Source organism: Paroedura picta, chromosome 2, assembly GCF_049243985.1.
Source record: "Paroedura picta isolate Pp20150507F chromosome 2, Ppicta_v3.0, whole genome shotgun sequence".
In the NCBI taxonomy this organism is placed as follows: domain Eukaryota; kingdom Metazoa; phylum Chordata; class Lepidosauria; order Squamata; family Gekkonidae; genus Paroedura; species Paroedura picta.
Window position 1 is genome coordinate 60,965,756 of NC_135370.1, and position 27,158 is coordinate 60,992,913.

At 42.3% G+C, this 27,158-nt stretch overlaps 1 long non-coding RNA gene across 1 annotated transcript; it reads right to left on the reverse strand.

Annotated features, from left to right (window-relative positions):
- Positions 1-924: 924 nt before the first annotated feature.
- Positions 925-20,949, reverse strand: LOC143828674 (uncharacterized). The gene is made up of 3 exons (XR_013227822.1): positions 20,850-20,949; positions 11,265-11,354; positions 925-1,008 (listed from the first exon to the last, which is right to left on the reverse strand). It is a non-coding gene; the product is annotated as an uncharacterized LOC143828674 (long non-coding RNA).
- Positions 20,950-27,158: the final 6,209 nt, after the last annotated feature.

Genomic DNA, 27,158 nt, shown 5'->3' on the forward strand with positions numbered 1-27,158 from the left:
GTGCCTGTTGTGGGGAGAGGAAAGCGAAGGCAAATGAAAGCTGCTTTGAGACTCCTTCAGGTAGAGAAAAGCAGCATATAAGAATCTTCTTCTTTTAGTCTGACAATTACACCATGCAGGCAAAATCGGATCCCCAGTCCTGTTTCAGCATATCTGAGACAATTGCATTTCCAACACAGAAAACAGCCGCCATCACACCTAGAGTTCTGCTAGCTCAGACTAAGCCTCATGCCCTGTCTCCTACAAGGCTTCCCTGAAAGCCCACACAAGCTGTCAAGCTGGCAACTGCAATTCCCCTTCACTTCCCACCTGCTGAATACTGCAGTTTTCCTCAGCTCCCCTAGAATGATTGCCGCTGATGGACATCTGCCAGCAGCCAGCTCCTTCTAAAGAGCAACTGTTCTGCTTGCCACAAGGCCCAGTCTTCAGGGCAGGCTCTGCTAACAGCCCATTAAGGCAGGCAAATGTCAAGTTCACAAACCAAGCTGCCCTAAGCCCGCAAATCCAATTCCACCACCCAGGCAGTATAATTTATCACACTGGAAGAGCTGGCATTTGGTATAGGATTAAGCCAAATTATTATAGTACGATCTGTATTCACCATGCTGGTTCAGCCCTAATCGCCTGGATGTAAACAAGCATCTCTTCTGACTCTGCAAGTTCTGCAGGGAAAGTATTTAGTGCTAGTGAATGCACAACATGGCTGCAGAAGCCAAACAATAAGTCAAATGCTTTTAAAAGCACAAATGTGGATTCACTGAATAGAGGTATCTATCAGATCAGAGACACAAGTGACAGACTCCAAAATGTGGTTGATGGAAATTAGGTGATTTAATGCTGCACATTCCCTGCTTGGGAAAAAGGTAGGTCTGGAGGGAAGTGTAAAATCATAGTAATAAAGATACTGGTGGTGAGGTGTGCATGGATTACCTGCAGTGCTGTTTGTACTTCCTTGCTTCATGTCACACATATCTGGCATCTGATGATTATTCGTCCCACTTGGCTTTTCTGGAAATGAGAAAGAATGGTGTTTTTAATACCGCTGCCAGCTAAGCTTGACCTTTAAATATTAGCATTTAAATATTAATGAAATAGTCGATCTGTATTACAGATTGACAGGTGTAATACAAGTTAGACAAAATAGCACAGCAAAATTATATGCTGCTTTGAAATTCCCATTAGTGATAGTGAAATATGCACATAGACCTCTATATGTCGATCTGAAAATGTACTGGGGGGGAGGGGTGAGAGTCTCAGATAGAATAAATGAACAGGAAATTAACTCATTTGGGGGGGGCACTGTTCTTTAAAGTGCACACATTCCTTAATTCACATAAGTGGAGCTGCTCTATAATGCTTTAAAAACTGGCTCTTGGTCATATTCATTTCCTAAAATATCACACATACAGGGTTCTTTTCATTTTGCTGATTCAGTCAGATCTCCGTTTTTTACAAGACTGTACTCTCCCGCTCACTCTCCTGTTTCCTATTAATAAATGAGTCAAATTCAAAATGGATCTCAAGTGTAGGTTTTACAGCAGTGAAAACACGGTACTGACAGCCTAGCATACGTGTCCTGAAGTCCCACGTAAATGTGGCACATAATGATGTAAGAAGCTTGCACATGAATAGTTCTCATTCTCTAAATGATATGATAAAAGACTATTCAGTGAATAAACCCATGGATATGTGGGTTATTATAAGGACAATATATCTTTTAAAGTGTTTTTTTAAAATAATGTTCAAAATTCTTCAAAAGTGCCAGATCTCATGAACTCACTTTCATACTGAGCCAGCTTCGCTCTAACAAACACTTTGAGAAACACTGAACTTGGATTTAAGACAGAAGTAAGTCATTTTTTATATGAAAAGTTATGTCAAAATTCAGGGGATGAGATCAGTGTAAGAAAGCCTATTTTTGTAACTGAAAATATCCAGTTTACTATTACTGATAATTGTCATGTGGATTAACCATCTATAAAGTTTCTGCAGCCAAAACAACCAGTTGTTACAAGTCCTTTAGTGGCATGGATGTGGTCAAACAATAAATACACACAGGATTGCCCTACGCTATTGCTTTAGTGCATTGGCATAAATTTGCCCATGGTTCACACTTGGGACTTTTCTGCACACATCTTTTGCTCCAGCATGGTTTTCTCTCTCCCCCCCCCCCCCTTTCCCCAGCCTTAAAAACATCATCGCATTCTTGTTGTCCCTGTGCCAGTTTCAAGTCTCCTTTTCTCCTTGTTTTCTCATACCACTTGTGCAATCTCTGCAAGCTGCTGCATTCCCTAAAGTCCTGCCCACAAAGCATCTCTTTTCTGACCACGCATATCATTTCCTTCTTTCTCCTGAGAAGTCTCCATTCTCCCTGCATCTTTTAAAAGCCTTGCTAGTGTCCAATGTTTCATAATTCCAGTGTTCTGATGCACCATTTGTGGCACAGTTTCCACCCTTTTACTTTTCAAATATTTTCCCTATCTACACCCCATCCTATTTTGTATATCAGTTGCCAGTGTAAAGTTGATTGGGGAGATAACAAAATTCATCTGGCCACCCCATTTATAGTCACCTCTTTTTCTTGCAACATAAGATTGTTTTCCTCTTCAGCCCTTTCCAAAAAAAAAGTAGGATGAGTGCTCTTCACCCAGCCCTGCCCTGTCCCCATTTCTATGATGGATTGCATAGGAACTTTCTTCCCTTCCCTACTGTGTTAGAGTCTACATGAGCATTCTGTCCTCCCCACCCCCAGGTACGCTGTTGCCTTAATTCCAGAAGGTGTCACCTGTGCTTTTATTGCTGAAACCAACTCGTAGAGGGGTTTATATAGGTCTGTTTTTTTACACACACACACACATCTTAAACTCAGCAGCCAGGAGACAGGTAAAAGGATGGAAAATATGCTCCAAATGGCACATCAATACATTGGCGTAATCAGAATTTGACCACACTGTATCATCCCAATGGTGAGACTTGGTGGCTAGTGAATTGGGGTGGGGGCTTACCAAGTGAGGAAGAGGATGAGGAGGAGTTAGTTTTTATACCCAGCTTTTCACTGCTGAAGAAGTCATAAAGCAGCTTACGATCCCCTTCCTCTCCCCACAATAAACAACCTGTGAGGTAGGTGAGGTTTAGAGATCTCTGACAGGACTGCTTAGTCAGAACTGCACTATTAGGGCTGTGACTAGCCCAAGGTCCCCTGGATGGCTGCATGTGAAGGAGCGGTCACCAGATTAGAAGCCACTACTCTCAGCCACTATACCACACAAGCTCCAAATCCCTTCACTCCTTGATGCAGCATCTTCCTTCAAAATGTTACTGCAGGCACTGCTGCTCCCATCTCTTATCCAAAGGTTAACAGATCATTCTACATGCTATGGCAAGATGGATAAACTGGGGAGGGGGGGTTGACAGTGTTGATGGCACAGAACAAGACAGAGGATGACAGAAGTCCGTAGACGCTATGTTGAAATACCAATGTTGCACTAAAATAGAAAAATAGCAGGAATTGTGTTGCAGACTTTGTGGTGACCAGCTTCAATGTGGAAAAGAAAGCCCAGCAAGAAAACCTAGGAAAACCATGAAGAAGGCCTGCAATTTGGGGTTGACTTCTGAAATGGAAGCAGCACAAAGACTGTTTACACCCTGGGAAATTCACTGCCCCAGCTCCCATGCAGGAGCACAAATCGGCGGCGGATAAGGTGCACCAGGCCAAATGCTCCTCCATGTGGGTCCAGGAAGAGGTGGGGAAACCTGCCATGACTAAAACTCCAGCCTGCAGCCTGGCATGAAAATTCCAGTGCATAAACGGTCAAAGTGTGGCAGAAACAGATGAAATACAGATCAAAAAGTGTGGTTCAGAAATGTTCTTAGATTACGAGCAGCTGTTAATTTCTGTCATTTCCCCTTTCTGTCAAGCATCTTTGTGAAGCAGAGGCTAAGAGAGGCAGTTTTATTTTTAAAGAATTAGATTTGGTTCTGTGTTGAGCCAAATTTGGCTCTGGAGCTATAGTCTGCAGTCCCCCTGGGGTTAAGGCATGCAGAAACAGTGAGACTTGCTCTAAGCCTACTGATCAAGCTGTTTATGAGCCACCATGGATGGTTACAACAGGAAAACAAACACTGGGGACTATGCAATTTCATCTACCTGTAAATTCATGAACTCAAAAGCTCCTGCTAAATCAGTGGATAGGGCAGTTGTTCATCACAGCTACAGATTAGGTTGTCTAAGGATACTGTAATGAAAAACTTCATAGAATTTGTTATCAAAACTCTGCCTGTCTAAGATAACTTCCTTCATTCTTTCATCTCTGTCTCGGACTTATTTTTCTTGACTCACATTATTCCTGGCTCAGGATATTGTTAATAAGTTGTCAGCTCACCAACTGAAATGCTTGAATCTTTTGTACTTCCTGCCTCCTGCTGTGAAGTAACATATTTATTCTATTGCCATTCAGGAAATACTTGCTTTCCAGGGTTCACAGAAAACTCTGAATTTCACTTCATTCTTGGGGAGGGTAGTTCATTCATGTAATCTCTTGGGCCTTTCCTGGGCATATTGGCTGCCTCCTTTTCATCTTCATTCTTTTCTAGCTTGCAGTCATTAAGGGCTCAAACATTTCATGAATTCTAAAGTTGACATCAGTTACTCAAAAAAGTGAACTCTGTCAATGAATGGTGTAAAGACTAACCCATGTCCTTTCTTGTCACAGATGCACAAATTTGGAAGGTTGTACAATATTATAAATAATCTTTGCTGACCTATTCCTGTCAATGTTCTGAAGCATGTAACTTGGGTTCAAATCTTAACTCCTCTTCACTAAGCCATTTCTGGCAAGAACATGAGTGGCAGCTCCTGGAAATCTGTGATCTTTTTCATACACAGTTGCTCCTGATTTTTGTTTGCGTGATGTTTCTGGGTTCCAGTATAGAGACCAGAATAACGAGGAATAGTTCAATCAGTTTTCATCTAAGGAACAAGCCCAACACATTCATGAAAGCATTCTCAGCTAGCTGAACTGAGTACTTGAAGATGTGACCAATGGTAAAGGTATCCCCTATGCAAGCACCGAGTCATGTCTGACCCTTGGGGTGACGCCCTCTAGCGTTTTCATGGCAGACTCAATACGGGGTGGTTTGCCAGTGCCTTCCCCAGTCATTACCGTTTACCCCCCAGCAAGCTGGGTACTCATTTTACCGACCTCGGAAGGATGGAAGGCTGAGTCAACCTTAAGCCGGCTGCTGGGATTGAACTCCCAGCCTCATCGGCAAAACATTCAGATGGCTGCCTTACCACTCTGCGCCACAAGAGGCTCATGTGACCAATGGGGAAAGTCTTCAAATTAACACACTAGACAAATATGAAGGAATATCTTGAAATTATAAACTCTATCACAACGGTTCTCACTTGTTTGAAAGCCTCTTATTGGGGTCAGTGGAAGACACCTTAGAGCAGGTGTAATATTTCCCTGTGCTTTCTCAATGCTGGGGAAGGTGATCTTCGGGCAAGCTGTTTTCCAAAGATACTCGTCTACCCTTACAAGTCTTCTTATTGAGGAACGTTCTTATAAACGTCATTGCTCTGGAACAACATAGTTTCTTGAAAGTTCCTTAACTACAAAAAAGCACTTGTTAGTATTGAATGCTCTGTTTCAGCTTCTCCAAACCTACAGGATATTTCCATAGTGGACTAGGAATAAGACTAAACTTTTTCCACAATGCTTCATGTGGTCTTATTTATGTTCAATGATAACACACAGGCACAGGCACCCTCAAACACTAGAAAAAGCAGACACATTATAATATTTTTATACACTGGAAGGAGCAATGTTTAATAAATAATAAAGGTATACTTTCCAAGTGAGCTGAACTAGATGAGTCATGAGCTTCCTTCTGACACAGTATTTTTATGATTTAATTTGTTTCGAGCTTACTTTGTATGCAGTTCTGCACATCTTTGCTTGAGCCAGTTATCCTTTCAGATTCAAGAGTTACCTGCCAGAACAAGCTTTACTAAACAAGAGAAAGCTTGCAGTTGTATTCCCAGACCTGCTTGCCTCCTAACACTGGATTTTGTTTTGTTTTGTTTGGAGGGGGGGCAGGTCTCATCTATTAAAAAACACTGCCATCTTCTGGTTTCAACATAAAATACAACAGTTTCACATCAGTCCAGGAAGGTGCTACTCTGTTTAATGAATGTGTCCAATCATAAAGGTCATTTGCTTTGAACTTTTACAGGAAAATGCCATTGGCAATAAAGGGGAACATAACTGAACGTTACTGAGGCAGATATATTATTATTGCACTACATAGGTTAAGTTTAAGAGAAAAACATTATAGTCACAGTTCAGTACAGTTGAAGACAAATGGCAGGCATTCTTAGGAGATATTCTTACAGAAGATGCTGTATCTAACATACAGTAAAAACAAAAACAAAAAAACCCAAAGCTACAATCTCACAAACAAAAGGCTGATGCTTGGAGTGAGTGAGGCCTGGACAAGATGGCAAAAGGCTCTGCTAGTGAGAGATGGGATGAGATTTTGTCAGTGAGACTATACCAAATACTAATATCAGTTACAGTGAGTTGTTATGGAAGCAGAAAGGCAGGAAATATCCCAGCTGCAGACACCTTCTGTTTATGGCTGGTAGGATCCCACCCCAACTAAATAACTAAAGTGCAAAAGTTATTCCATGCTGCCAACAAAATATCTGTAGCCAAGCGGTGTTATGAATTCGGGCTGGTTTGAGTACCGAAAATAGGTCCATCAGTAGTAGGCTTATTGCCTAAAGTGCTGACAGATGGGTATTATTATGTGTCATGTCAATCTTAATGATAATCCCTCAGGCTGGAGTTGTACCCCTGGCAACTACCCCTCCCAACGACTCCTCTTTGTTCTTTGCCTGGCCATCTGATGTAGAGAGTCCAAGTTTGTTAGGGTAATGTTTTTATCACTTGTTCTTATTCAGAATGTAAACATGTTGTGTAGCAGCTGTGCTACACCAGACAAACTGTCTCCAGTTTCCACACTTTCTTTGATCAAAAGTGTTTACTGTGGGAATGGACTTTCCTGCGCATTTTTTTTTTGGGGGGGGGGGATCTGAGTATATATCTGCCCTGGCCTTCCGGGGCATCAGTGTCTTTGATAATTATTGTGCCTGTACTATGACTTCTTTCTGATGCTCCCTGATTCTTCCTCAAGAAAACTAACTTCAGTATTTTTCCCAGTGCCTGGGACTGCTGCCTTGTTGTTTCTGAGGGGATCTGGGGATCACACTCCTTGGGTCGTGACAGGTATAAATGATTTGACAAACTTTCACTTGCCTCAGTCTCCGCCTGCCAGACTTCAGAATGTGTCACCAATCGGAATCAAGATTCCTTCTGCACTCTTCATTGAAGAATTCCTGCCTTCTGAGGAGGACAATTATGGCATCTTGGATCACTCCCAAGGCTGACAGAACAACTCACCATGCTGTGATTTGTGAAGGGTGGATTATAAGTAGGACTCTCCACTCCTATAGGACTATAACTTGTGCTCATTTTTAATGGAAAATTTAGGTATTTTCTTGGATTTGGGAATGTTCTTTACATTGTTTATTAAATTTTATCAGTATCTCTGAAACACTGGGTGTGAGCCTTTCCTTAGACTACAAAACCAGGCCATTGGGACAAACGACACATCGATCATGCATATTGGGAAGATCTACATGTGAATGTGAGCCTTCAGGTACCTGGGGTCTGAAGAGGGCTATTGTAGGACGTGCCTTACCCTGTGAAATATTGTTTCTTTGAACGGAAACTGGACTGAGACAAACTGACTCAAGCTGAACGAAATAGTAGGAATATAAAAATTGGAGCATTGCACTAGAAAGGGTCCATGACTCAAAAATATCAGTGTTATTAAGCCTGGAGCAACATTGTATAGGTTTGGATGGTTGGGAGTAAAGCACCCAGTTGGATGTGAGTGAGGAAGCAATGAAGGGAATGAGCAGTTGGCAGGCTTGGAGTATTTGTTACCTGAAATAAACCTGTCTCCTGAATTTATGATGAGGGAATTAGCAATTCTAGGGGATAAAGTCTTGCAAGATAGGCAGCAAGTGAGACTTCTCCACCAATGTATATGAGAGCAGTATCTGTCCAGAAATCTCAGGCAGAGGCAGATCTTTGAAATTAATTTTAAAAGGGTTTAAAAAATAAATAAAATAAAAGGTCCCTAAAGACAGACACGCAATTTAAACTAGCACGTGCACACAGGCGAAACAAAAGAGGTGATCAGGATTAAGTTTGGGTCAAAGAAAAGTATAATTACCATCCAACAAGAAAGAAGTCCAGAAGGGATGGTAGCCTGTAAGTTGGGTTTTGTGCATAGAGAACCAAACACAAGAACAGAGACGGCTTCTCTCAGTCCTCTTTTTATTGCAAATGTTGTATCTTGGGGACTAGGGGCAGCGCATAGCAGCCTCCTAACAAGGTCTTGATGTGATTAATTGGGCAATACTCAAGAAACAAGGAGCTTGCTAATGGGTGAGCCAGGCTTTGATAAAGAAACCTAAAAGGGTTTATTGGAGATCCTCTGGAGTTAGACTGCTCAGGGTAGGATGTCGCAATTGGCCACACCTGCATTTTGGAACAGGAAGGATTGGCAGACCCTTTCTTCATGTACCAGCAATTAAGGATAGGAAGAAATTACTGGAGGGATGATTTCGTCAGGAAGGCCCATTAAGGGAACAATCCTTTCAAATGCGAGCCTCTTGTGGCGCAGAGTGGTAAGGCAGCAACATGCTGTCTGAAAGCTCTGCCCATGAGGTTGGGAGTTCGATCCCAGCAGCCGGCTCAAGGTTGACTCAGCCTTCCATCCTGCCGAGGTTGGCAAAATGAGTACCCAGCCTGCTGGGGGGTAAACGGTAATGACTGGGGAAGGCATTGGCAAACCACCCCGTATTGAGTCTGCCATGAAAACACTAGAGGGCATCACCCCAAGGGTCAGACATGACCCGGTGCTTGCACAGGGGATACCTTTACCTGCTTTCAAATGTGGAGGATCATTGATAGGATTAGCCACTGGCCAAGTACTGTCAGTTCCTTTGCTTCCCTTGTGCAGGGTGAGAGGAAGAATATAGGACCTATCCCTTTCTTTTTGCAAATTAATTGCATAACAATTGTGACAGCCAGGAAGTCTCTTGGGTGAGACTGGCCTCGCATAGAGACAGTGTTTGGCCTCTTTCTGGTGTGCAAAGATTTCTGGGTAGACTCTCCTGGCCTAACCATGCTTACAGTGAACCAGAAATAAACATTTCTGCAGCAGTATTCTTTTTTGCACCATGAAGGGCCTCTTAATAGTTTAAGAACCAAGTAACTTGGTCTACTCAGAAAGTGACCAGTAGTGGAAAGAGTAAAAAGCAGCTGGAGAAAATTGGTGGAAAGTGATACTGGAGGAGAGGAAATTCTGTGGGCTGTTTATTTCAACAAAAGGAATTGCACATCCTTAATTCACTTACTGCAGTCAATAAGGCTTAAGGTGCTTAATGGATTCTTGGCCAACATCAATATTTCATGGTATTTACTACATGTTTATAGATGCAATTTCATTGAAACTGGAAGGTAGAATATGCCATATGAATTCTGCTGATGTACAATCCTAGGAGGGCTTCACTATGTATCCTCCTTTTCATTTTAATTAGCATAAAGAGGAAAAAATTACTTCCCCAACAGTATATGGTATAGCTGGGAGGGCGTGTGTGTCTACGCCAAGGTGACTTCATGAGTGGCTCAAGGGAGCAAAGGCTCAATGCCTGGATAGCTTTTAATCAAAAGCTGGAATTTTGTCTGTTGACCCCCCCCCCCATTGTCTCATCCCTTAGTATTTTCCATTGAAAACACAATGCAAAGAAATGCATTTGGGTCAAGTAAAAAAGAAGTATTTTAAAAATTAACATATAGAGTTATATGAAGCATGTAGTTCTGCAATGTCTTCCTTGCATATTTATTACATTATTTTAATAACCTCTTTTCAAAAAACCCAGTAAAGAAAAATACCCACTAAAGCATTTAAATGCAAAGATTTAAAATTAAAATCCCATCTTATATTCTCAAAGGGAAAAAAATGAACTCCTGCCCGAACACATGTGATGGCATATCCACATAACAAATTTGCCCAAATCTCCCAATCAGCTGGGCAAGAGGGTACATGAAGATGTTAAAAAAGTGGGTTATAAAACCGTACCCTGCAGAACCCCACAAGAGAGCTGGCAGCCGTGTGACTGATTATCACCCACTGCGACTCTCTCTGTGACTGCAGAGAAAGGAGATCAGCCATTGTCCCCTGTATACTCATGTTGGCGAGGTGGTGAGCAAGAATCTCATGATATACCATGTTGAAAGCTGCTGTGAGATCTAACATCATGAGCAGTGTCAACCCACTCCAATCCAGTGGGCACCAGAGATCATCCATCTAGGCAACCAAAACTGTCTCCATCCCATAGCCAGGTCAGAAGCCATACTGGAATGGGTCAAACACTGAAGTTTCATCTAGATATGCTGTAGGTTGGTCCATGGCCTACCCCATTGCACTGGGGTTCCAAGTGGAAAATTAAAAAGGCAATAAAAAACTTGGTTCAAAGAGATATTATCTATACCCAAGTTTATGGCCCATCCAAGACCAGAATGTTAACTGAAGTAAAACTGACAGTCACAAGATTGTTTTCTTTTGAAAGTGAATAAGGATAAAGATTCTTTCAGAGGAAACACACGATGTGAGGTAAATGTTAACCAGGAATTGTGGATGTAAGGTTTTACACAATAAATGCTTCAGGAAAATATGGCAAGTTTATCACATATCATCACAGTGCTCTGCTGCAACTAAGTTACATGCCAAGGCCAGCAAAAACTCAGCTGGCCTACTTTAACACTTCGATATAGTCAGCTCCTACAACAAGAAAACTTCACTAAAGATCTGATATCCTGTCTGATCTTTACTTCACACTCCTGTGAGACTAACCTAACTGCTGCCTCTCAATCTTCAAAACTTATCTTCTTCTTTTAAGAACCTCCCTCTCAGTTCTTAACTTTTTCCAGTATAGCACCTATGGGTTGATTCACAGGGTTACTCTGGTTGGCTCTTGTGTCTCTAGGGTGCATTTGTGTAAATCCTAGAGTGCCTCCCAGACACAATGTCACCGTTTTTGCCAGAAGTGACATCAATACACCTGCATGGTTCCATTTTTCTGTTCTGCCTCCCACAGTTCCGTTACCCATTGTCAGTCTTACCTGAGATAGTTGTACCAGGTCTCAGTTGTAGCACAATATAAGCCGTTTTCTGAGAAATGCACAAAAGACTCCAGCATTTTCTTTTCTGAGCTAAAAGATCATGCAGAGAAGATTTCAGTCAGAAAACCAAGCAGAGGCTACCAAAAAGACCACAATGTTCAACATCATCTTAGTCAAAAACCAGTTTGGTGTAGTGGTTAGGACTGCAGACTTCTAATCTGGCATGCCGGGTTCGATTCTGCACTCCCCCACATGCCACCAGCTAGGTGACCTTGGGCTCGCCACGGCACTGATAAAGCTGTTCTGACCGAACAGTGATATCAGGGCTCTCTCAGCCTCACCCACTCCACAGGATGTCTGTTATGGGGGAAAGAAAGGGAAGACGACTGTAAGCCGCTTTGAGACTCCTTCGGGTAGAGAAAAGTGGCATATAAGAACCAACTCTTCTTCTAAATTAGGAGGCTGTTTAAAATTACTTAGCTTCTTTTATATTGTGATTGGTTAGCTACTATTGCTAGGTGAAAGTCTAGGAAACTGGTGATCTTCCTCCTGCAGAGGTCTTGAATGCAGGCATTAGACTATTAAGTATCGTGTTCTTTTTGCTACAGGCATAGATCGACTCCTATCCACACTCAAAATATTTACATCAGGCACCTGAATTGCAGGTAATTGGTGTTAACTCTGTTGGCTACAACAAGCCTCAGTCTTCTTGCAATGGTTGCCTTGTGTTCCTTTTGTAGGACACAGGATCACTTGTGAGATGCTGTATAGAACCACACAAAAAAAAAACTTTTTTGTTCTACTTCACTGACTCCATAACTTTTCAGTATCTTCCTTCAGTTTCATTGTAGCATCTTGAGTCTGCATTGGAGCTTTCTGCAGCAAGTCCATATTCTGTCTGTATTTCCAGTACCCAAACTTATCATCTTCGTCTCATTCAAAGCTGCCTTGGTTTGAATTCCTATAGCTTTCTCCAAAGCGAGTCCTGGTTCTAAGACCAACTGTTCTCTTATAGGAGGCATATTTGTCTTTTCAGCCAGCTGGTATCTAATCATCTCATCAGCCAGCTCTCCAAACTCACAGGGGCCAATTAAGCATCCCAAAACAGCAATATATTGTAAAGCTGACTTCCCCACCTTCTGTTCACCGTGATGAAATTTATAACGATTAGCTACCATATTAATTCTGGGCACAAAAAAATCCTTCAGTGCAGTAACAGTAGTCTCATATTTACCATCAGCAAGAGGAAATACGTAAAAATAAAATACATGGTCCTTCTACTCCCAAGGAGTAAATAAGCAGCACAAGTTTTCTCTCTTCTGACACATCTGTGCCACTAATTGCAAGCAGACAATTATCAAAGAGAGGAATCCATGAAGCAATTGGAGGCTCACCTGGACTTTGCAAAAAGGTACTGGTGGATTCCGAGGCAAAAAAAGGCATCCCATACAAGAGTATAAGAAGGACAGTCTAATAATTAAACCAAAAAGAGAGAAACAGACCTATCCACTGGCAATATGATAAATAAAGAAAAATGTCCTATTTTTGTGGTTTTCCTTGTTTCTTTATTCTTTAGGACTTCTGTCAAAACGGAATCCAAGTAATCTCCGTTTTCAGTTCTTTCATCAGTGACAAGTCCTTATATATATTAATAGTATAATACTGGCCACAGACTCACATAGGTATGGGGATGCCAGTCTGTATTGACACGTTCCCCTTGTGGGGAACGTGTCAATACAGACTGGTATCCCCATACCTATGTGAGCCTGTGGCCAGTATTATACAGATAAAAAAAGCCCTCCTGCCTTCATCGCCAATTTATTATATCTGTTCAATAATGCCTCCTAGTTAAATTCCAACTGCTGTTAGAGTCAAATACAACTTCTTGATTGCTAATCACAAATGTTCAAAATCCTGCATAGTTTTGACCCCAAGAGACTCGCAGAATTAGGGAAGTCAGACATGGAAGTGCAAGGAGAGGTATATACATAAATCAAGGCTGGGGAAAAAACATTAATACACTAATGGTGTAGTCTGTGCCATCAGTTCTGAGAACACAGCATTCGCCATTTTTAAAAGGGAAAAAGCCTTTGTGCAGATTAAGCCCACCTGCGAACTAGCTCTTAATTTCTCATTATAAAAAGCTTTTGTAGCTATGTACCATAAATTGGCAACAGTAGTACAAAGTAGTTGGAACAAAAAAATGGCAATTCTTTCATTAACAGGCTCTAGGAAAGCCTTCTACCCCAGTTATCATGTTAAGGGTATATGCGACCAAAGCGGTAAATTACAAGGGGATTGCTGATTCTGCAGCTTTTGATTAAGCCACTCGTTATTCACTTGACCCATTGCAAGGATACTATTTATCTTAAAGAAGATATTAGCATATATTGCATAGATAACCTTTCTAGCCTTCAAAGGGCCAGGTTAGTGGTCGCTGCTTTGTGGATTCCCCACTCAAACCCTGAACTACTGCACTTAAAACAGGTTTTTAAATTTAAGGGCAGGGGGTATTGAACAGCCTTCCTGGATATGATACAGGGTCTCAGGCTTACAGACTATTAAAAGTCTCCCTTGCAGAACAAATGCACCATGTGATGACACTGGCATTTGAGCAAGTTTTCCTTGTTTTCTCAGGACCAGCAAGTGGAAGTCTTTTGTCTGTGAGCACATTTATGTTTAAACAAATCCAGACTGCTTACTAAAGTCAAAACTTACCTACTCCAGCCCCTTACTTCAGTGGCTGAGGCATTTTTCTCCCAGCCTGCTGCAATACCAGATGTGAATTTGAATGAAATCGTAGGAATGGCTTAAATTAAATATCAATAAGAAATATATTAAAATATGTGGACCTCCAGTACTGCAGATAGCAAGGCAGGTTTTTATAATTAATTAATACAATAGTAGGAAAATGTCTTGTATGTTCAACATACAAGTGTTGTCTGAGTTAATTGTTTAGTATGACCTGTTAAGAAGTTCTTATCATAAGGGATGTCTTGCTAGCAAAGTAGAGAAACATTCCTAAGTTAGGTAATAAATATATTTTAATTGATTTTGTCAGGACAAAGAAAATTATGAAGCACATGTGTGACATGTTGATACTGGGGCATGTTTCTGGACAAAGTTGGGAAAGTTTTAGGGAAATAAGATTATGAATATGAATATGTATAAATGCTGATTGCATTTTGGATTTCAGGGGCTTCTGTTTGGGGATTTTGGCAGAAGTTTCTTATTCCATATCTGTTGAATAAAGATATTTTCTTCTCGCATGATCTTATTGGTTATTAATCAATTAATTAATTGGTCCAATAACTGAAAACATTTAAAGCACCGTCAGAAATCTAGAATTGGGTTGATAATCAACCCAACAAATGAAAAATACTTCAGGTATTGGAGCAAGTCACAGAAGGAGGCCAGTTTTACCTCCATCAGCCCATGATCTCCAGCTTTGTTTAAGCCAGCTATCCGCAACCCCCAGTCCAGGGACCGGTACCACTCCGTGGATCAGTCGGTACCAGGCCGCAGCTCCTCCTCATCCTCCTCCCCGGCTGCTGCCTCGGGATCTGCCCTGTCACTCTGCTGCTGGCTCACCCTTGGTGTTCTCTGGCGGCCGCTATGGCTGGAGCTCCCCCTCGGCCTAGCACTGCACAGCTGCTGCTGGCAGCACCCCCCCCCCCAGTGGGCAGCAGGAAGTCAGGGGCACTGGTGGGAAAGCAAGCGGAGCAGGGGCTCAGGCGGTGGTGGCGACGTCCCTTGGCAAAAGACTACCCCCTCCCCCGGGCCTCAGTAAAATTGTCAAGCGTTGACCAGTCCCCGGTGATAAAAAGGTTGGGGACCACCTGCTTTTGCATTCATAGAATCATAGAGTTGGAAGGGACATCTAGTCCAAGCCCCTGCTCAATGCAGGAACTCACTACCTGCCCACCCACTCAATATCTGCTTAAGTTCATAAAATCAGCATTTCTGTCAGATGACTATCTAGCCTCTGCTTAAAAACTTCCAAAGAAGGAGAACTCACCACCTCCCATGTAAGACTGTTCCACTGAGCAACCACTCTAACTGACAGGAATTTTGTTCAGATGTTTAGGAGAAAATACTTTTGAATTAATTTCAACCCATTGGTTCTGGTCTGACCCTCTTTGGCAACTGAAAACAACTCTGTTCCATCCTCTATGTGACATTCCTTCAAGTACTTGAATATGATTATCATATCACCTCTTAGTCATCTTCTCTCCAGGCTAAACAGACCAAGCTCCCTCAACCTTTCCTCATATGACTTCACCATCTTCATAGCCCTCTTCTGGACATGCTCCAGTTAAAGACACTGGCAATTTAATCCTAAACAGAATTACATCTCTTAGGCCTATTAACTTCAATGTACTTTGTTGTTGTTAGGTGCGAATTCATGTCCGACCCATCGTGACCCCATGGTCAATGATCCTCCAGGCCTTCCTATCCTCTACCATTCCCCGGAGTCCCTTTAAGTTCGCACCCACTGCTTCAGTGACTCCATCCAGCCACCTCATTCTCTGTCATCCCCTTCTTCTTTTGCCCTCAATCGCTCCCAGCATTAGGCTCTTCTCCAGGGAGTCCTTCTTTCTCATGAGGTGGCCAAAGTATTTGAGTTTCATCTTCAGGATCTGGCCTTGTAAGGAGCAGTCAGGGCTGATCTCCTCTAGGACTGACCGGTTTGTTCGCCTTGCAGTCCAAGGGACTCGCAAGAGTCTTCTCCAGCACCAAAGTTCAAAAGCCTCAATTCTTTGACACTCGGCTTTCCTTATGGTCCAACTTTCACAGCCATACATTGCAACTGGGAAGACCATAGTCTTGATAAGACGCACTTTTGTCGACAATGCACTTTTGTTGGCAATGTACTTAGAAAGATGTAACTCTGTTTAGGACTACATTGAAAGAGATCTAATCCAGAATACTGTGTCAAATGAAGCGTTCTCGGATCTTTACTTTTGTCTCTCATGTTCCACCTGCTTGATTTTGCCTTTGATTTTGATTTGGTCTCTCCATTGCATCGAATCAACGCAGATTCGTTGCAAAGTGTGTTGTTGTTGTTGTTTTTTTAAACCCTTCCTTAAAGGGAAAGGGGCTTTTCGGGAGCATGATAACGGCCGCCCATTGGCTGCTCGTTTGATTGACGGCCAGGGGCGGGACAAAGCTCAGCAATATCGCTTCCTGGCTAGCAATTTTTGCCGAGACCGGAAACCTGTGGGAAACGATAGAAACACAACTGGATTCCACTACAAAGGCAGGTATGCATAACGACGAATTCCACTATTTAAAATGGCGTTTTTTCGTTCCGAAACCAATTTGCTACATAGATGCTGGTGCAGAATGGCCCTATATATTACAAACAATGGGGAGGGGGGATCTGTACTACAGATCCTGACTGCAGTAGGGCTTCTATTTCTGTTATTTCCTGTTACATTCTAAGCTGCTGTTTAAACTTTCTAGACCTTAAAATGCAGCTTTCACAGCTGATGTTCAATAAAAGGAAATGAGTATCTTGAATATGCACAATCCCTTGGGTACACATCAAAGGGCTCAAGTGAACTGGGACATCTATTGATTTTCACATTTGCAGTCTGGAAAAAGTCTGCCTATATCTAGCTAGCATCAAAAAAAATCTTCCTCTCTCATGAATTCCTACATTTTAAGCAATGTCAGGAATGCAAATCGGACATGTAGATCTCTAAGCATCCCTATAAATTTATATCTGAGTTGCAAAGCTCATCACCCATTAGCATGTAGGTGTCTGGCAACCTTAAATCTGAATTCCAAGCAATATTTTAAAATACACTATTACCTCAGAGTTTAGTGGTGATGACTTTGTTACTGCCTTATATAATTTCTAAGATTAATTGTTTGACATGGCTGTGGAAGAGAAAATATATCTCTAGAAAGATTTAAGTGACAGGCCCATGAGTACAGATGTGATAAAGTACTCTTGATTGGGCTCTTCATTGATTAACTAGGTCTCCTCCTATAAGCCAAAAGAACTTAAGACTGTGTAAGCAGTGTAAGAAGAAGACATGCTGACATCTTGCAAACTATGATTTGCAAATCAAGGGCCAGCTTGGGTGTGTATACACAGCCTTATTTCCTAAAATGAATGCTCCATCAGTTTCCCCAATTATGATTTAGTACTGCCTTTATGGCCCTTACCTGGTGGTCCCAGGCTAGCCTGACCTCAGCCAATATCAGAAGCTAAGCAAGGTAAGCCCTGGCTAGTGTTTGGGAAGAAGACCTGCGAGGAAAGCCAGAGTTGTGCCACAGAGGAAGGCAATGGCAAACTGTCTCTGAACATCTCTTGCTTTGAAAACCCTTAAGGGGTTGCCATAAGACCTCTGTGACTTGAGGGCACTTTCCACCACCACCACTGCATTTATGCTGAAGCAGATCATGGTGACCAGTAACTAGGACTGTCTTCAGTCCAGTGGCACACTTAGGCCAATACATTTTATTCAAGGTATAAGCTTTCATATGAATAGCACGCTTTTTTAGACACAGGGACTGGCTTAGTAACTGGTTTAAAATCTGGGTTTGAAATGGGCTGTCAAGCCCTGGTTAAGAGCTGTGGAGTTAACTGTAGAGCATCTTTATATTTAATCTTTAACCATAAAATTCAAGTTTGTGTGAAGACAACTCACACCAGACCACAGAAGATTGTATTTCTGGATGCAGTGGGCTTTCCCCCTAGTTCAAATATGCTAAATGGTAGTTGGGGATAACAATGGGAGAAAACAGTATAATTTGGGCTGGAGAGGAATTGTGACATTTCCGCATGCGAAATCTGCCCCTGGTTGCTGTTGGGTTTTAGAGCCCCCTCCACATGACATTGCCTGCATCCCGAGGCTGTCCAGGGGCTGGCTTGCGTTTTGTGGGTAATGAGGTGGAAAAGTGGGGTAAGTGCATTGAAGCAGCCTTCTCCTGATCATCCAGGAGTCTGAGCACTTTGTTTTTAAGCCGTTTACAAAAATGCACCCAGCCGCCTGCCCGCTAGCGCCCGTTGTATTGGGCCTACAGCAGGCCTTAAATCTAGTCTGCTATAATGTCACATATTTGTCTATACTCTATGCACTTGTGTACCTAATTTTTAATGTGCAGTTAGAGTGACTGAAGATAGTATTTTAAAGATTTTTCTAATTTATCTCTACTTTGTTTAGAAAAAAATCTGTAATGAGAGAAGAACAAATCCAATTTTATACTTTATAAGCCTCCTCTTATCTCTCAAGGCACTTCTTAACTTTGGACAAGTTATTGGAACTGTGGCAGAGTTCAGCTGTGTTTACCTGGTGGCAAATATTTCAATGTCAAGGTTAAGAAGTCTATGACATACAAATGATTGAATGGCTTGGATAGTTCTGAAAGTGTCTAGTTCAAACCAAGGTTCTCAGGCTCTACAATGAAGGTACTCTGGACCTTGAATCAGAAATATTTGGAGAATAGCTCCATAATTGTTTGTGATAACCCTGCTCTAAGCAGCGATTGCTTGAATGTTTTTAAAACAACTTAGAGGGAATCAATGGAACAGAAATGAGACATAAAATTGTGTCTGAACAGTTTATTTCCGACACATAGCAAATGCTCGAATTTAAGAAGGCCTTAAATCAGGGATGACCACTTGGTTGGAAGTTCATCTCACCCCTGATAGCCCTGTCAATTTTTTTTAACATGCAATGATTTAGAAGACTGCTCACATTTTTTTCATCTTGATTAGAAATAGTCGTATTATCCATCTTTAAAAAACATTTGATGATTTAAAAGACTACATGTACTGCAGAGCAGCATGTTTCAATATTTTGACTATGGAGGTACCACTGAAATATTTTTCAGGCTTTGAGGAAATGATGTCAGTTGGCCACGCCCCCTCTGCTACACCTCCGCAGAAATGACAGGATCCTTAGGCAGCAAAAGTTTAAATGGCTGTCGTCCCACCTCTCTCTTTCCCACCCCCTAAAAGCCCATCATTGGTCACTTTGGGAGGGGGCAAGTCAACCTGCCTAAATAAGGGTGGAATTTTTTTAAAAACATTTTAAAAAACCCTTTTCTTTCCTCTTTGCTCAGAGCTGGAAATGGCAGGCACAGGGCAGGAGGGCTCCCAGCTGCCATTTTTAAAACTCTCCCACCATGGTACCATTAAGGGGCCTTGGTTGGAAAACCCTATAGCCCAAAAATGCAGAAACTGATTGTTCCTATTCCAGAGGCATGACAATGGCATCATGTGCAGGTTGCACTTCCTTTCTCATTATAGCATTTTCATGGCTGCCCAACTGTGTTTTATTTCTGTCTGAAATACATTGAGACTGGATGTAAGCCAACAGCAGGGTAAGGAAGGGAAGATACAATGCTCAGATGATATGCTGCAAGACCTGGCAGCATGTATGAATGGGTGACTGTAAAGCAAAATTCCTGGCATGCAAGAGGCTAAAAATGAGTCTCTCACTTTAGCATGAATGATAAGCACAACACATGCAAATGAGTTCTGTCACCTTGGATTCTACCAGGGTTCCTTCACAAATAACAGCAGGGAGTTTAGAAACAACAGTAGAAGAGGCAGAAATGTAGCAAGTAGGTAGTGTTATATTTCTGACTGTGAGGTGCAGATATTTGGCTGGATATAGCGTGGCAGTCTCAAGCATTTAGTAATTAGTACCTTTGGCTTTACCCAAAGCATAGCTATTGTTCTCCATAGCAGGCTAGAGCCCTCTCTTAGCCTTCAGCCTGGGGGAAGCTCTCAATGATAAGTAAGCACCCAGGGGAGAAGAAAGAGGTGAACAAGGTGGGCAGTAATAAGGGTTGTTTTAATCCTGTATTTCTAACATTCATCACAGCTTGCATTTTCATGTAAGAGCTCTCAAAGACCCTTTTGTACTCGAACACACAGATGTGCACATCACACAGTGACACCTTCAAGAAGCCGGTTAAGTGCTCTTCAAGCTCCCTTTGAAGATGCTATAAAATGGATTGTTGATCTGATTCTTTGAATCTCCAATGCAGTGTCCTTTGAGCAAAATATTCCCAAAATCTTGGCCATCAGGTAGGAAAGTAACACCTTTTCTTTGCATGTGTGTGCAAAGGTTGGTGATTGTATTGAGCAGCCAGCAAAATCTTTTGTCTCTCAGGGACAAAGACTAAAAAAGAATGAGGACTATGTCTGATTCCAGCAGCCCATAATGACGTTAAAAAAATCCCCCCCTCAAACTGGATTGAGTAATCCATTTGTTACCACTTGGTCAGCAGCATGAGAAGGAACAAAGACTGCAGGGGGATTTACATGTGTTTTAGAAGTGCAGTCTGAGGGTTAGGCACTGTAGATGGGACAATTACTGAAAGATAGCAAGGCTTACAGATGTGCTCACAAAACCCTCCAAAAATAGATTCTCTGTGCTGTATGGCAGGCAAGGTTAAATTAGTTGACATCCTCCCATGTTCCTTGGGGAAAGGATGCTTCAGCAAACTGTCAAGATTTAGAATCACAAATTGTGACAAGTGGTGCTTGAAATGTCTCTCTAAGCCAGATAGAATGAATTGCACATGAAGGATTTGCACCTCCAATTAGCAGTCTCTTACCTTCAGTGACAACTTGAAATGCATTCCCAAGGTTACTCTTACAAAGTTGTCATCTGGCAAGGCTTCTTACTCATCCAAGAAGTTCCGAACTTTTCTGAAATGATGCCAAGAGTAAACAGTTCCAGTTGTTTTAAATCCCTGGCAAAAATCCAATCATATTCAAAGTTTTAATCATCTACTCTTTTAAACCTGTTTCCATCATTTTAATTTCACTTTCTAAAGCAGAAAGGGTGGGTTGAAAGTGTTTGAGTTTCTTTAAAACTAAGTTGAAAGGGTTATTGTCTTGCATATTAACATGGGATTTTCCACAGCATAGACGTGGTATTCTAGAAGATTTGCTTATGATCATAAACTATTCAGGTTTCCAGGAAAAGGCAATTATTGTTGGTTAGAGATTGCCAAAGCATTTCAGAAAGAATAATTATACTCTTTGCACCACCTACTGTCCAAAAGGTGTGTTCAATGCATTTGCTAGTAGACATGCAGGAGTGTATCTTTTGAAACAGAGGACTGTATCTGAAGAAGTGTGCTTGCACATAAAAGCTCATACCATGAATAAAACTTTGCTGGTCTTAAAGGTGCCACTGGACTCAAACTTCGTTCTCTCATTGGAAAAGATGGCCAGGAGGTCTCTAACCTCGCTGTCCCTCCATGTTGGTCCCCTTGTACCAGTGGTAGAGGACATTGAGGAAGATGCAAGGTAGAGGGGAAGGAGATAGCCTGAGAGGACAAGGGTAAGGATGGTGCCTGTGAGCTGGAATCTATCTCAGCTGTGCAGCTGCTCACAGAACATGGCCAGCAAGCTGAGCTTGTAGGCTCTTCTCTCTTCCTGCCTTGCACCACCCAAGGGGACTCTCGACTCCTGATTGGGTTGAAAGCTTTGCTGGCCATGTTGATTGGACCACAAGGATCATGAGTTGGCTTTCTTTGTCCCTGGCATGTTCCTCTCCTCTGTTGAGCATGTGGCCACTGCCATTTCATGTAATGGCAGAGCTATGCGTATGAGCTGACACAGCCAGCAAAGTACAAAAAAATGTGTGTGTTCTAAGCACAGAAGAAATATCCCCATAACACAGACGCCCGTAGATGGGCGAGAGGTCTCCCACACAAAATCCCCCTCCTGACCCGTTCATGTTCTCAACAAAAAAATAAACAAATAAATGTGTTTAGGTGGTTGCTGCCACCTGCTCCCAACATAACCATGTACCCTTAAACAATTAAATTTCTATTAATTCATTTTATTTACTATGAAATGTATTTACTGTGGAATGTTCACTCTGCATGACCCTGTAATTTTTAAATGATTTTTTCGTTTGCCGTTTCATGTATGTGCAGATACGTCTATGCGTTGCTGCACGTATGGAACCAGTTTTTTTAATTTCCATGGTCAGGAACTGGGGAGGAGGAGGAGGAGGAGGATGCGACTACACTATCACACTTTCCCCCTCCATACAGGCAAACCGCTGGTTGCTCACTGGTTGCTCACCAATGAGACCTGCGATTGGAGGTGGCAAATTGAGTTTTATCAATTTCCCTCATCTCAAGTTAATTCTGGCCAAGACTGGAGGCAGCTCCTGGACAGCCTCAGGATGCAGGTGACATCATGTGGAGGGGGCTCTAAAAGCTGCCAATGTCCAGAGGCAAATTCCTCATGTGGAATTGGGTTACTTGGCAGGCAGTCTGAAATGCATATAAATTTGTTGGGTTCTTACATTAGCTTTTCGGTGTTTCTGGTTTCGTTATTGTGTTAATAAAAAGTTGTTGTTTTTGATGAAACCGTGTCTTTGTCTTGCTGAACCCACAGACTCAATATGATCTTTAAAAGCATACCAGCATGTTGAAATACTTTGTAAAGGTCAGATTTTCCCTCCATGAAATGCATCGCATCAAAGGAACATCACGTCACACATACATTGTTAGGGCACAAATACCAATTTTATACTATGCAGAACAAGAATGCTTTGAGAGTCATATCTGTAAAAAAAAAAACCCCTACAAAACAAAATCTGAATGTCTGCAATGAAATTTGATAAGACTGTTCTTGATTGGGTGTCTTTGTTTTTCAGAAACCTTCTGAGTTTTGTCCCTCCGTTGTATTTTGAGAGTTCTATGGTACACATGGGAGGTACTAATGGCCTCAAAGAGGTCTGAACAAACCATTCCCTGTTTCATAGCTAGTCTTTTATCATGCCATTTGAAGTCATTCCTCAGAGGATACACACTTGTTCATCAAAGAGAAAAGCAACTTTGATTTTATGAACTATGTGTTAAACATGCTGTATTAGATACGTTTTGAGGACTCGGCACAAAACTCAGACTGTTTCCGCAGGTGCTAAAAATGTTGCAATGGCCACCCTAGAGTTCTGCAGAATCACAAACCTTTCACATCAAAATCTTACTGGTAAGGTGCAGATCCAAATGCACTCCCCGTTTGCTATGCGGTTTCAGAATCCTGGCAGAATGCAATTTCGCATCCACCCCTGGGAGGGAATTTGCACCTAGCTCCTCCATTTCCCACTTCAAGTGACAATGTATGAACTCCAACCAATATTGTGACTCTCCTCCCATGCTTCCCCCTCCCCTCTGTATTTTTTTTAATTTGAACACAATGGTGCTACAATGCAAATCTGCAGTAGTAAAAGTGGGGACACTCCAAAAAGTTGAAAGTTGACTCCACATTCACATCCTGCCTCTCTTGTCTCCCCTTTCAGCATCCAAATGCATTTTATGATTTAAGGTGCTACAGTGCACTTTGTAAATTTTGTGCAGGAAGCCATTTGTGCAATGACAGTCAACATGCTTTGTCTTCTTGCATGCATGGTCACTGCATCAACACAAGAACACACACACACACACACTCTTGGGTGATTTGATTACCATGGGAACTGAGGGATTGGGGGGTGCAATTTTTAATTTTTTCTTTATTTCGGTTGTGTTACAGTACATGCATGTTATTGCTTCCACACTCACTTTTATCTCTCTTGCCATTTCTCCAGTTCCGTGGGGCAGGCATGTTGGTGAGTGTGTCCCTCCAGTGCATCTGGACGCATTGATTTTTCGCACCTGTTCACCTGGTGGGCTTCTTTATTTTGATTGCATTATGGCACAAGTGCGTTATTGTGCATGCTCAGCCCAAAATAAAGGGAGGAGGTAGGATGGGAGGCAGAACTACTCACTCTCCCAGCAGAACTGCAAAACACATGCTGCAAATGGTGTCCTGACCAGTGACAGGAGAAAATCACAGATGCAGAATAGCAGGCACAAATTCAGAGTCTGACTTTACCATCAGATGAGGTGAGAATGCGCCAGCAAATCTCAACTGTAGAATCAGTCTCACAGTCAAAAGCATATACCAGGGGTAGTAAAACTGCGGCCCTCCAGATGTCCATGGACTACAATTCTCATGAGCCCCTGCCAGCAAATGCTGGCAGGGGCTCATGGGAATTGTAGTCCATGGACATCTGGAGGGATGCAGTTTGACTACCCCTGGCATATACGTGGATTCAGTGCATGAATGCAGACTAAACATTGTTCATCCTGATATTAAGCATATTACTATAGCTAGAGACCCAGCTTGGTGTAATGACTAAGGAGTCAGATCAGGATTTTGGGATCCATGGCTGCAAATTGCCATTCTGTGAAGTTCACAAGGTGATATTGCGACAGTCACTCTCTCCCCATGTACCCTGTTTCACAGAGTTTTTTGTAAGGAAGGAATAACTATGTATGCCACTCTGAGGTCCCTGGGGTAACTATGGGATAAAAATATGCTAAACAAAGACCATTTTAATTATTTATTTATTTTCATTTTTATTAACTGGCACTCCAGGACCCTGCTGGCTTGTGGCAGTTTATAATGAAATTTTAAAACCCACATAAAATACATAACAATACAATGTAATACAATACATTGTCCACGTGTGCACAAATTTCAGTTTTAAAATCCACTGGCTCATAGAAATCTGTGGACCTTACACCCACATCTTTATATCCTTACAAACAAAATCTCAGCACTACTCTTATCAATCCATGAGTTAGCACAAATGCCTACACCATTTGGGTTTTTTTGGGGGGTTGGGTTTTTTAAAGTGCCAGAATTAAGTTTTGAAGAACTCAACTTGGCAAAGAGGATTTTTTTCCTGCACACTGTGCTAGATTCAGCAGCAAGGAAGAAATATTAAGTTGCTAGCAGAACTATGGAATCCTGAGGCATTGTCGGTAAAGGTAGCTATCTTTTCTGGGGTGTCAGTGAAAACTGACAGCATGCCTACGCAGATAAGATTACAGGCAATGACAGAAGGCACTTTGGGGCTAGCTAGCAGCATCTCTCTCAAACCTGGTGGTTTCAAACACTGTAGTTACCACAAGAATTTTAATGAGGTAAGATTCAGAGTACCTTTATTGGCATAAAATGAGGTAAGTAAACGGATAAGCGTCAACTCAAAGAAGGGTTGGCTTTTATACCCTGCTTTTCACTACCAGAAGGCGTCTCAAAGCAGCTTACAATCACTTTTGGTTCCTCTCCCCACAACAGACACCCTGTGAGGTAGGTGGGGCTGAGAGAGCCCTGACTGGACTGCTCAGTCAGTACAGCTCTAACAGGATTATGACTAGGCCAAGATCACCCAGCTGGCTGCATGTGGAGGACTGGGGAATCAAACCTGACTCACCAGATTAGAAACTGCTACTCTTAATCACTACACCAAGGGGTAGGAAATACCTGGTTCCAAAGGTGACTTTTAACAAGGCCTTTTGTACTTTCTGGTTAAGTAGTATGAGCTTACTGTTTCCAGGGCAAAGTCTGCACTTACTTTCTTTATTCCATTGTCAATCCTGTTGAGTTCAGATTGCTTTGAACCCCCCCCCCCCCATTGAAACAGGAAAGTCTTCTGCATGTGGTTAGGGAGGCTCAGAAGGTGGGGGGGAGCCAAGCCTCTTTCTTTCTTTTCTTGAAGGGGGGGGAGAGGAGCCAGGCAGGGAGCCTCTTTCTTTTCTTGGAGGGGTGGGGGAGAGGATCGAAAAAGGCAGAGGAGGGAGGAAAAATCCAGGACCGACAGAAGTTGAGAGAAATTAGGGGCTTTTCCTTTAAGGCAAGCGTGTCACATGACCAGGTGTGGCCTATCAGAGGTTCTCTACAGCTTTCTTTCCCAAATGAATATTGAGGATTTTCAGCACTCTGAGATATGACACAATAAAGGCAGAGTCACTCCGAATCAATCCTTCTTGCTGCAGAAGGAAAATTTAAATCGCCCAAAATCCAAACAGAAATCGCATTCTGTGTAGAGGGCAGGGACTGAATCGATCTGGGGCTGGAATAAAAGCTCCGTGCAGTTTACACCTAGGTCCTTCTTTCCAGGGCTGTCATGATACAGTCAGTGTTAAACAAAGTCCATACCTAGAGTTTCAAGCTTACAAGAAAAATTGCCATCTTCCAGGTGGAACCTGGAGATCTCCCAATATTACCAATGTTCTCCAGATGAGGAGGCTGAAATCAGTTCCCAGTTCATAATTTGTGAATCAAATCACAAATACTGAGGACAGTATGAAAGCTCTGAATCCCACATTAAGGTTTGGACCACCATAAATCATTCACCTCAACATTCAGGGGTGCCCTTTGGATAATCGTACAGGCAGACACTGGGGGCAGGTGGCACCTGAGAACAATATTTCAGAAAATAAGAAGTATAACTCTCACATCTTTATTAAACTGTTCTGGGTCAAAACACCTCTTGAATGCATGTGTCTGTAACGTATCCCACTGTTTTTTGTTTTGTTGGGTTTTTTGGCATTCTTATACAAAGCCTGTTCCAGCCTGATCTGGGCTGTTCCAGCTTTCACACTCTATAACAGTGGTTCCCAACATTTTTTTGTTTGCTGCTTCCTTGGCTCCCAGGCTACATCCTAGATTCCCCCCCCACACACACACACACATATGAATACACACCTCTTTCCTGGTGTTAGGTCTACTGCAAGTTCTCTTGGCCTTCCAAGGTCAGCAGCTCTCCAGGGTCTCAGACAGAGGTCTTTCATACCACCTACTGCATGGTGACCTAAAAGGTTAGTGAGACAAGTTTACACTTGGCAAGATTGTTACTGAGATAGAAATAGGAGCATTCTATTTTTCCTGTACTTGGGATGAGCTACCATTTATGGCAATAGTTAGCCAAACTTTGAGGTCTCCAAGTTCAACTTCCATCTTGCTACACAGTCCCTGCACAGGCCAGCCACAGAGAACTCTTCCATAGTAAAGCTCTGGTAGAGGGTGCCCGCCCACCTGTCTGCACATGTGTGAATTTTCCCACCAGTCAG